General features: G+C 38.1%; 1 protein-coding gene across 2 annotated transcripts in view; it reads right to left on the reverse strand.

Moving 5' to 3' along the window:
- The window catches only part of ERCC3 (ERCC excision repair 3, TFIIH core complex helicase subunit), a 2,074,468-nt gene that overhangs the window by 183,541 nt on the left and 1,878,748 nt on the right, over positions 1 to 12,179 (reverse strand). The gene's annotated exons all lie outside the window — the stretch shown is intronic.

A 12,179-nucleotide genomic window follows, 5' to 3' on the forward strand; every position in this document is an offset into this window, starting at 1 on the left:
TACAAATTTTTCTAAAGAGATCTCTCACATCTCTTTCTATAGTAAACCTGCTTCCTGATGTACTCGGTGCAAACCCTAATCCTTTTTCTAGGACACTAATCTCATGTGCTGTTAGTATTTTCTCCGAAAGATTTATTATCGGGGCTTTAAGATTATCTATGTCTGTTCCCAATCTTTGTGACTGCGGGTTCGCATGTATGGTCGTCTCATGGTTCCCCCAGTTCGTGGGTTGCCTGGACGTCCCCTCCCCCGCGTCCTGAATCCCCTCTGTTGGCGTCTTTGATGTTGTCCTAAAAAAGCCGGTTGATATTCACGGTTGTTTGCTGTACTGGCTTCAACTCCCTCACTTCTATTCCTGTTGTCATTAGTTCTTTCTCCCTCCGAGTCGGAGCTATTATACGAGGTATCAGAGAAAGTCACATTTTTCTTAAAGTACCTGTTCTTATTATAATTAAACTGTTTGCCATTGTACTCTGTTGCTGCTGGTTGTTCATAATATTCTTTTTGTATGTAGGCATATACCAATTCAACTTTGTAATTGGCTACATCCTTACGTAACTTATTTGACTTTTTGTTGATCATATAGTCCTGATATCCCATTATATCTTCTTGGATTTCCTCTAATTTCGCCCTTGCCTCTTCTAGGGCCGTACTTTCATTTAGCTGTTTTTCTAGGGTTTCAATTTCTTCTCTTTCTACGACTATAATATCTTGGGCAGTCTCTATTATTAACAGCATCCAATCGCGACTACATCTGTTCGCGATCAGAGTCCAACTTTCTTTAAATTTTTCATTCGCAACAAACAATCCAGGCTCGTTTCTTATTTGAAGACCTATAGGTATAATCCCCTTTCTGCAATATTGAATGATGAACTCGGAATGTAATTCAGTTCGGATCACCTTTTTTTTTAAGATTCCATAACTTGTTCCATCTGTCATCATCATTTTTAGTAAGTGTTATTGAATTTATTGTTTTTGCAGAGTCTCCTATGAGTTTTTTAAATTGATCTTCGGAGAAACCGAAGGTACGTAAGGTATCCATTAAGGATATTTAACTAACTCTCCAGCTGCAAGAGCTGTAGAACAATCACAAAAATAAGAGAGTTTCCCAGAAGTCAGAAAGGACCGGGTATCGGCAGATTAAACAAGAATTTTTTTTCCCTTTCTGTGCTATTAGGCTTTAAACGAGTGACCTAAGGGTCTACATAGGGATCATGGTTGGCATTTTATACCATAATTGTGACACGAATATATAATTTTCCACAACACAAGTAATTACTATTTAGTTCTCAGTTTTTATTTTCTTTAAAAGCTTTTTCTTTTTTTAAATTAAAAATTTGGAAGCATAAACTCATAACACATTCAAATAGTATCGTGAAAGGGACTCAATGCTCTGGTACATCAAAGAAGACCTATCTAACAATTCCACTTATGGTAACTAACTCAGAGACATTGGTCCAGATGTTATACACAATGTTTCACACAAAATTACAATTTGACGTACAATCCCAAAATTATGATTAATTAAAACATGATACGTGAATAATCCTTTAGTCACATACAATCCCAAAATTATGATTAATTAAAACATGATACGTGAACAGTCCTTTAGTCAGTTTATTACTGAGAAATTATTATTACAAACAGTGATTTGTGCCTGGCCCTAAGTCACAAGAGGGACCAACAGCTAACTAAATCAATGTAAGCAAAGTTAGATGGCTAAAAATATTACTTTACTCTTACAGAGTAATATGTTCTGACACAAGTAGTACGCAACCAGTAAGACAATAATTTCTCAGTAATAAACTCAAACTAATTATATGCATTCCCTCCTTTTAGAAAGAAGAATATACTTGTTTTTAACCACGTCCGTCCTGAGGAAGGTGTAATATTACCACACAAACACCGAAACGCGTCGACTAAAGGACTGTTCACGTATCATGTTTTAATTAATCATAATTTTGGGATTGTACGTCAAATTGTAATTTTGTGTGAAACATTGTGTATAACATCTGGACCAATGTCTCTGAGTTAGTTACCATAAGTGGAATTGTTAGATAGGTCTTCTTTGATGTACCAGAGCATTGTTTCACGATACTATTTGAATGTGTTATGAGTTTATGCTTCCAAATTTTTAATTTTAAAAAAGAAAAAGCTTTTAAAGAAAATAAAAACTGAGAACTAAATAGTAATTACTTGCGTTGTGGAAAATTATATATTCGTGTCACAATTATGGTATAAAATGCCAACCATGATCCCTATGTAGACCCTTAGGTCACTCGTTTAAAGCCTAATAGCACAGAAAGGAAAATGTTTTTCTTGTTTAATCTGCCGATACCCGGTCCTTTCTGACTTCTGGGAAACTCTCTTATTTTTGAGATTGTTCTACAGCTCTTGCAGCTGGAGAGTTAGTTAAATATCCTTAATGGATACCTTACGTACCTTCGGTTTCTCCGAAGATCAATTTAAAAAACTCATAGGAGACTCTGCAAAAACAATAAATTCAATAACACTTACTAAAAATGATGATGACAGATGGAACAAGTTATGGAATCTTAAAAAAAAGGTGATCCGAACTGAATTACATTCCGAGTTCATCATTCAATATTGCAGAAAGGGGATTATACCAATAGGTCTTCAAATAAGAAACGAGCCTGGATTGTTTGTTGCGAATGAAAAATTTAAAGAAAGTTGGACTCTGATCGCGAACAGGTGTAGTCGCGATTGGATGCTGTTAATAATAGAGACTGCCCAAGATATTATAGTCGTAGAAAGAGAAGAAATTGAAACCCTAGAAAAACAGCTAAATGAAAGTACGGCCCTTGAAGAGGCAAGGGCGAAATTAGAGGAAATCCAAGAAGATCTAAAGGGATATCAGGACTATATGATCAACAAAAAGTCAAATAAGTTACGTAAGGATGTAGCCAATTACAAAGTTGAATTGGTATATCCCTACATACAAAAAGATTATTATGAACAACCAGCAGCAACAGAGTACAATGGCAAACAGTTTAATTATAATAAGAACAGGTACTTTAAGAAAAATGTGACTTTCTCTGATACCTCGTATAATAGCTCCGACTCGGAGGGAGAAAGAACTAATGACAACAGGAATAGAAGTGAGGGAGTTGAAGCCAGTACAGCAAACAACCGTGAATATCAACCGGCTTTTTTAGGACAACATCAAAGACGCCAACAGAGGGGATTCAGGACGCGGGGGAGGGGACGTCCAGGCAACCCACGAACTGGGGGAACCATGAGACGACCATACATGCGAACCCGCAGTCACAAAGATTGGGAACAGACATAGATAATCTTAAAGCCCCGATAATAAATCTTTCGGAGAAAATACTAACAGCACATGAGATTAGTGTCCTAGAAAAAGGATTAGGGTTTGCACCGAGTACATCAGGAAGCAGGTTTACTATAGAAAGAGATGTGAGAGATCTCTTTAGAAAAATTCGTATAAAAAAATTCTTTGAGGGAAAGGAAAGGAGAGAAACTGAAAATAAAACAGGATTTAAACCACCATCAACATGGACACCAAACATAGGGATGGTAGGGAAAGAGGTAGATGCATTTGAAAAAACAGTCACTATAGGTCTGGAGAAACTATTAGACACAAAGGTATGGACAAATAACAACTTCTTCAAACTAGAAAGAGAGGCATTAAAGAATTTGTCTGCATGTGAAGAAATCACCATAAAATCTGGAGATAAGGGAGGAAGTGTAGTGGTCTTACAGACTGATGATTATGAAAGAAGAATGTTCAAGTTATTAGAGAATCAGGAACACTACAAACCCAGCAGTGCCAAAGACTGGGATAACCTTAAAAAGAAAGTTAGGCATATCGTCAGTCTGGCAAAAGAAGATGACATCCTTTGTGATGACGAATACAAATTTTTAATCAATGATCACCCTAAGATACCGGCCCTCTATGGGCTACCTAAGGTTCATAAGAGTATGGACGACCCCCCTATGCGCCCTATAGTATCGGGGATCGATTCAATAACAGAACCACTTAGTAAGTATGTGGATCATCATATCCAACCACTGGTAGCTCAGTTATCTTCCTACATCAAGGATACGACACATATGATTGCTAAAGTAGAAGGTACACCTTTTGATAGAGATCATCAATGGCTGGTATGTCTCGACATCGAAGCCTTGTACACAAATATTCCGCAACAGGACACAGTTAACATGATAGAGGAAATTTTGAAAGGCGATTCCTGTGACCTCACAACTCATGATACATTTATCATTGAGTGTATTGACATAATATTGAAAAACAATATTTTCTTGTTCAAAAAGGACTATTATTGTCAAATTAAAGGGACGAGCATGGGAGCAACATGTGCTCCATCCCTTGCATGTCTTTATGTTGGCAAATTTGAAACTAAACATATATACAATGAGTTAAGCCCGTTTTTTGAGAATGTGAAAAACTGGTTTAGATTTATAGATGATATCTTTTTTATTTGGGACGGACTGGAAGAGGACCTCCAAAAATTTCTGGATTGGTTGAATCGTGGAGATCCCAATCTAAGATTCACATATAGCAAGAGCCAAAGTACAGTAGACTTCTTAGATATCCGGATTTATGACAATGGAGGTACCCTAAATGTGGAACTATATGTAAAACCGTCAGATAGGAACACCCTATTACACCACACTAGCTACCATCCCAAGTGTCAAAAGGATGGCATACCATTTAGCCAGTTTTTACGCATTAGGCGTAATTGTAGTGACAGAAAGAGTTTTGAAATACATGCAGATAAACTTAAACTCAAGCTCACTCAAAGAGGCTATCCTAAGCGCCTAATAAAAGAAGCCTATAAACGGGCCAAGTATTACAACCGGGACAGCCTTTTTGAAAATCAGACGAGAGTCAGGGAACCAAACGATGGAATCATCATGGTATCTGATTTCAATGGTTTCAGTAATAAAGTCAAAAACTTGATCAACAAAAATTGGTCTACTCTAAACAAAACAGGAGCCACGCCCTTGGCGAAACCAATCTACGCGTACAGAAGAAATAGAACCATCAGAAATCACCTTGTACAGACATTTCGAGAACCAAAAGTGGGGTTACAGAGAAATGTCTTAAATAATACTCCAATTAGAGGCAACTTGCCATGTGGGACGTTCACACATTGCAAAAATATTATAAAATCAGACAAGCTCGAGGTAAATGGTGTCTCACATTGGATGAATGACCATGTCAACTGTCGCACATCCAACGTGATTTATACCATTATTTGTCCGTGCCAAAAGTGTTACATCGGCGAGACTGGACGCGAAATGCGCCTCCGCCTCACTGAACATCGATCAGCCATAAAAAATCAGAAAAGAAGTGCCCGCTGGTTGAACACTGGTTATCTGAAAAACATGGCTTAGAGGACATAAAATGGTTCATTTTAGAAAAAAAAAAGGTTTCCATCAGAGGTGGTGATCTGAACAAAAAGCGTAAACAGAGGGAACAATTCTTCATGTCCAAGTTTAAGTCCTATTATTTGGGACTTAATGGTCGTGAAGAATGGGATAGGATAATCAGATATCCGCCCTCAGTCCTCTGAACTAAGTAGACTAATAAAAAGTGATGAATCAAGTTTCTGCAAATCTCAGGTAAATTGTGTTGTGGAAAGTTTGATGAAAAGTTTTGTGTTAATTTAAATATAGAGATCAAAACAAATAAAGCTTTCCCATAAATAGAATGTCATTCCAGTTTATCAATGAAAGTGTGTCTACATATATGACTTTTTAAATGCACAAATTAAACAAAAGTATTTATCAAGATGATTTTTTGAAAAAGCAAAAAAATTGCCTACAGATTATTTCACCGCAGCCATTGGTAATAAGGGTTCTATAACTGGGCTGAGACTACTGATACCCTGTATGTTTAGTGTGCACATAGCGATTTCAGTGTTTATTCATTTACTAATACAATTGTGTATGTGGATAAGAGTTTCAAAAAAGTGAAATTGTCAAAAATGACTAAATACGATGCTACAGTAAGAATATTCTAATGGTTTAATGTGCAGTACCAAATCCTGTGTCTGTACTTAGACTACTGGTATTAGAATATAGATATATCAGTAGTGCACACAAGAAAACAGAATTTCATTGAAATTGATGCTTAAGCAATATGTACGATCATTTTGAATCCACCCTTTGAATCCGATTCACAATCATGGGGCATTGCTATAAATAGGTCGGAAATAGTAAGACATTCTCCGGGTAATGTGTACAAACGTAATCAGCTAGACATATTACGAAGGAATACCAGCAACAAAAGAAGGACTTTTCCGTGCATATAATTTTTGGAAAGTGTAAATTCGAACAGGAAATAGATAATAAATTTTTTTTTTATTTCGTGGTGATGAACAACGGGACATAACAGCATCCCCAATAATAAAATACTGTATATAGAACAATAGAAAAAATCGGCATTGTCTGACACACTAGAAATACCTTTATTTCTTAAAAGTAACATAAATGCAGCCGATACATCGTAACTGATGATAAAAAAATAGGCGCGTTGTTTCTAACTTTGCGCGTTTTAATAATTACAAAAAAATGCGTGCAGGCTTAGTTATACCGTAACCACTAAAAATATAGTTTTGTTTAAACTTGCCCGTGTTAAAGAACTACAAAGATGGCGCGCAGTTTTTGATTTGTGACGGGTCAACACCACGCATTATAACTACAAAAACTACCAAAATGGTGTGCCGTGGAAGAGACAGGTGGAAACGATATCTTCCACGGACACCATAATTGAATAATTGACCGAAGACCCAGGCGGTATATATACGGTTCCGCCAGACCACATCTTGTTTCCGAGTGCAGGGAGAAGGAAGGTGTCGACAAACCGCGGTCCACGTAAATACGGTAAGCAGGGGCGAGAGAAGTAATTAGAGCACTAGAAGCCGGGTACTGCTCCACCTATGCACCTTAAACAGTATTAATGCTGGAGCCGTGCAGGAAAATAGAATATAATACTGGGGTTGCCTGCACTAACCAAAATGTTAATTCGATCTTTTCCAAGTTTATAAGGCGTAGGCTCATATACAAAGTTACACATATTGTCTTAAGTAAGTGAGCAAAAATGTCGGTCTACAAAATGAGGTTTTGGACTTGAACTGCTAACATGCTATAGCTTAAGTCCGGGGCAATAGTATGGAAATGCAGAGCGATCCACAATACTAATTAAAACTAAAGAGAGGGTGGATCGCCAAAACAAAATTTTAATTAACATTACAGAATATCACCCTACATAATCCCGACAACCCAGGGCCACCACGGTTGAGGGCGCCATAGATATGTTAAGAACGGCACTGTATAATGGAAAGTGTCCAAATCAGTTTTTCACACCTAATATATAAAACTTTATTATTTAGGACGCAATACAAAGAAAGCGAGACATTAAATTAAAAACAAGCAACTCCACAAGAGAAGAAAATCAACTGGAGGAAGCTATATACCGTCAACTAATAGGTAGGTGGAGAGTGAAGTAGTTGCATCTGACGCGAACTGTACATAGATTTCTACCACATATCAATGATAATAATATCTGACCCATTTATATAGGTGAAAGGTGTATTAACAGGATCAGCCGTTCTGCGCAGATTTAAAGACGCAGCAACAATATAGACACCGAAAAATTTGATTCTCCCTGCTTTTAAGTAAGTTGGCAGTTAAATTGACTCGATATTTGATATCACGAGCAAACTAAAATCAGTGTAAACAACGTGGATTTTTTTGAATTATAGAATCCGCTGGAGCAATGAACAAAGTGGCTCCCTTTTTAACAGTGATTTGTGCCTGGCCCTAAGTCACAAGAGGGACCAACAGCTAACTAAATCAATGTAAGCAAAGTTAGATGGCTAAAAATATTACTTTACTCTTACAGAGTAATATGTTCTGACACAAGTAGTACGCAACCAGTAAGACAATAATTTCTCAGTAATAAACTCAAACTAATTATATGCATTCCCTTCTTTTAGAAAGAAGAATATACTTGTTTTTAACCACGTCCGTCCTGAGGAAGGTGTAATATTACCACACAAACACCGAAACGCGTCGACTAAAGGACTGTTCACGTATCATGTTTTAATTAATCATAATTTTGGGATTGTATGTGACTAAAGGATTATTCACGTATCATGTTTTAATTAATCATAATTTTGGGATTGTACGTCAAATTGTAATTTTGTGTGAAACATTGTGTATAACATCTGGACCAATGTCTCTGAGTTAGTTACCATAAGTGGAATTGTTAGATAGGTCTTCTTTGATGTACCAGAGCATTGAGTCCCTTTCACGATACTATTTGAATGTGTTATGAGTTTATGCTTCCAAATTTTTAATTTTAAAAAAGATAAAGCTTTTAAAGAAAATAAAAACTGAGAACTAAATAGTAATTACTTGTGTTGTGGAAAATTATATATTCGTGTCACAATTATGGTATAAAATGCCAACCATGATCCCTATGTAGACCCTTAGGTCACTCGTTTAAAGCCTAATAGCACAGAAAGGAAAACATTTTTCTTGTTTAATCTGCCGATACCCGGTCCTTTCTGACTTCTGGGAAACTCTCTTATTTTTGAGACGGTTCTAGCCAGCTACACACCACATCCAGACATTGAAAAAATGTCAGTACCAGAACTTTTAGTCCAGCTAAAAATAATAATTAAAATTCATAGACAATTAGTCCAATATGTAATGCGAACTTCAACAGTCCAACCAACTGTTAACATTCCACAGTTGACCCCTCATCAGGGGAACACAAACAAAATCACACCACAGAACATACAGTCATGTCTGGGTAAAGTACCCATAAAACAGGAACAAATTCCATTCTGGTTAGCGCAAAAAATCACTCAAATAGAGGCAGTATTTCCGGATACTACCTCTACTGAGAAACACAGAATTCTGACTATCTGTCTTCCGATGGGGATCGCACCACATGTGGAGGACTGTGACACTTGGGGCACAGTCTTTGCTTCCATTTACACAAAAACACATGGTGTTCCGTCCATGGCGGTAATACCCGATGTGTTAAGACAGATTCAAAATGAATACAGTCCAGATCCTGATTTAACTCTGGGTATGAAATTACTAAAAGACTTCAAGCAGGTCTCGGCTATATTATTAGCCAACATAAAAGGAGAAGCGGCATCTGTGGCGATCCGCCTGAAATTGAAGGAGACAGATATAGCAGAACAGCCATTTGAACTTGCCAGAATCATAGAAAAAAGATTCCAGTCCAGAGGAAGGGCTCCTCGGCGGAGAGAAAGATCTTCGGACCAAGGACACAAGTCTCCCCAGAGGGAGCCCTCTGAGAAAAGATACAACCTTAGAAATAGGGACAATTTAAAGAAACCTGATAGATATCAAGATATTGATACACGTCCCTCTCGATCTTTTCAGAATTCCCCGCAAAAATCGGAAAGAAGAGGACGGTCAGAACACAGGGAAGAGCACGTCAAGTCCAAAGACAAGGAACCTGCTCATCAAAGTAAAAAATTACAATTTCCAAAAAAGAAGGTAGCCAGTATTAAAGTAATCAAACATGCCGAGGATACTGAGGACACAGCTGAAAAACGGAGAGTGGGCCCAGACAATGCTAGACAGCGCAGCAGAAGTGAGCATAGCTCGCAAGATCCTGATGAATTATCTGGAGACAGTGGACACGAATGAATACATTCAGGTGGAAACTGCAGATACCAGAGTTAGCAAACCTCATAAGATATACGAAATAACATTACGTATAGAGGGAGATAAGACTAGGAAAGTAAGGGGTCTATTTTGGGATAACCTTTCCAAAGGCTATGACATCCTTTTAGCTGAAAAAGATTGGCCACCAGAGTTTGTCAGGGAGTGCCCTCATGGCGAAGAAATGATTATGCCTGCCTTCTCGAATCATATTCCAATTCATAAAAAATATACACTTGCAAGAATGTGGGCAGTAGCCCAAGCTCCTGCATTATATAAAAATCATGTAGGATGGGATGAGGACTCTCCTCCTCACAAAATCCAGTTAAAATGTCAACCAACTGCACAAAGGCAGTACCCAATTAAGCAAGAAGCTAAAAAACAGGTCAGGGAGATCTTAGATCAACTTGAATACCAGGGGGTGATTGAAACATGCACCTCACAAATGAACAATCCTTTGTTTCCTGTCTCCAAGCCAGACGATTCATATCGTCTAGTTTTGGACTACAGACACCTAAACTCATGTTGCAAGACATTTGCAGTACAAAACTCACACAGTGCAGCACTAATGAATAACATCGTGCGCAAAAAATACAAAACAACATTAGACATCTCTAATGGATTCTTTTGTCAAAACATAGCACCTGAAAGCAGGTATTTGACCGCTTTCTCAATAATGGGTTCGCAGAAAATGTCTGTCGACTCCCACAGGGGTTCAAGAATAGCCCAGGATTATTCTCAGCAAGAGTAACAGAGTTACTACAAACATATGATGACGAGGCATTATCTTATGTCGATGACATCTATCTAACAGATGATGACTTGGATACTCACTTGAAAAGAGTGAACACCATAATACTTGGGTTCGCAGCAGAGGGTTACAAATTCAACTTTAAAAAGTCACGAATTGCTCATCCAACTGTCCTGTTTTTAGGATATGAATTATCAAGTGAAGGCAAAAGCCTGGCAGACAATTTCTTAGAGAAGTGCGCTGTACTCCAAGCACCAAAAACGCTGAAAAAAAAAACTTACAATCAATTCTAGGTTTCCTGAATTTCGGAAGAACATACATTCTAAATTATGCAGAGAGGGTTAAACCTCTCTATGAACTAATAAAACCTGATTTTAAACCAATCAATTGGACTAAAAAAACACACAGAAATTTTGAGATCATTGCAAACAGACATGTTAACTAAAACAAAATTGCAAACTCGCGATAATACACGCAACCGTGGAATCCGAGTCATCCCAGGAAGATGCGGATTCACGTACCTGACCTCTAATGAGGGAGAAACGGTACCAATAGCGTACAAATCACATTTGTACACAGAAGCTGAAAAAACATTCAGTCTTACAGGAAACATTTTAAATGCGGTTCAAACAGCTGTAGCAAAAGAAAGAGACCAAGCCCAAGGCAGACGGATTACTGTTTTAACAGCAGAATCAGCCTCTGAGGCTTTAACAATCCCACGCAAGTTAACTACCGTGGCAGTAGATCCAAAATGGATACAATGGGAAAATTCTCTTGCTACAGAAAAAGTGAAATACTATTTTGACCCGAACATGAAAAAACTGAAAGATCTAACAGATGAAAAAGAATATCCTCTGCCAATCGAAATTCTGCCCCTACAACAGTACGCCTGTGTAATATATACAGACGGATATGCACAACCTTCAGTTTGGGGAAAACAAGCTTACAACGCTACGTGCGAGGTTGTTAAATGCCAGTGGCGCGGAGGTAAATTGAGACCACTGGTAACAATGTCACAATCTGTAAAAGACAATTCATGTCAACAAACTGAATTAATAGCTTTAAAAATGGCGCTCGATATTGCCGATCGCGAATTCCCGACACTAAAAGTGTGCGATTCGCATTCCTGCGTCAAATCATACAATAATGACTTGCAGAAATGGGTTCAAAACAGTTACAAAGATGACACAGGTGCCACAATCAAGCAAAAATCGTTTTGGGAACAAGTAGTTCTTTTACAGAAAGAACTACAAAAGACTCACGTGATACATACACTGAGTCATCAGCGTGATGGCGTTCACGTTGCAGGGAATTCATTGGCTGAGACAGCCACAGCGGAAGCAACTAAACCGGCTTTAGTAGCCACAAAAAAGCGTAGACGGGGAAACCATGCTGGCGGTAAAAACGTCTTCAAAAGGCGACTGTGCAGCACTACCCGTGAACTATCCACTCAATTATACATACATAATCGATGCAAACTCCGTTCCTTTTTGCTCGAATCCCTGGAGTGGGGGATAGGGTAATTCCAATCACGAACAGGAGTGTCTTGTTAATAGCAGACGCACACATGGGTGAGGGTCTAAGACACCATAAGATCAAGGAATCTCTGAAAGAATTGCAATCAGAATACTGGTGGCCGGGAATGAGCCTGCAACATCACAAATTTGCAATAAGCTGCCCAGATTGCAACAGAGATCGCAGTGGCGAACCG

Source organism: Lissotriton helveticus, chromosome 2_1 (genome assembly GCF_964261635.1).
Source record: "Lissotriton helveticus chromosome 2_1, aLisHel1.1, whole genome shotgun sequence".
Taxonomy (NCBI): Eukaryota; Metazoa; Chordata; class Amphibia; order Caudata; family Salamandridae; genus Lissotriton; species Lissotriton helveticus.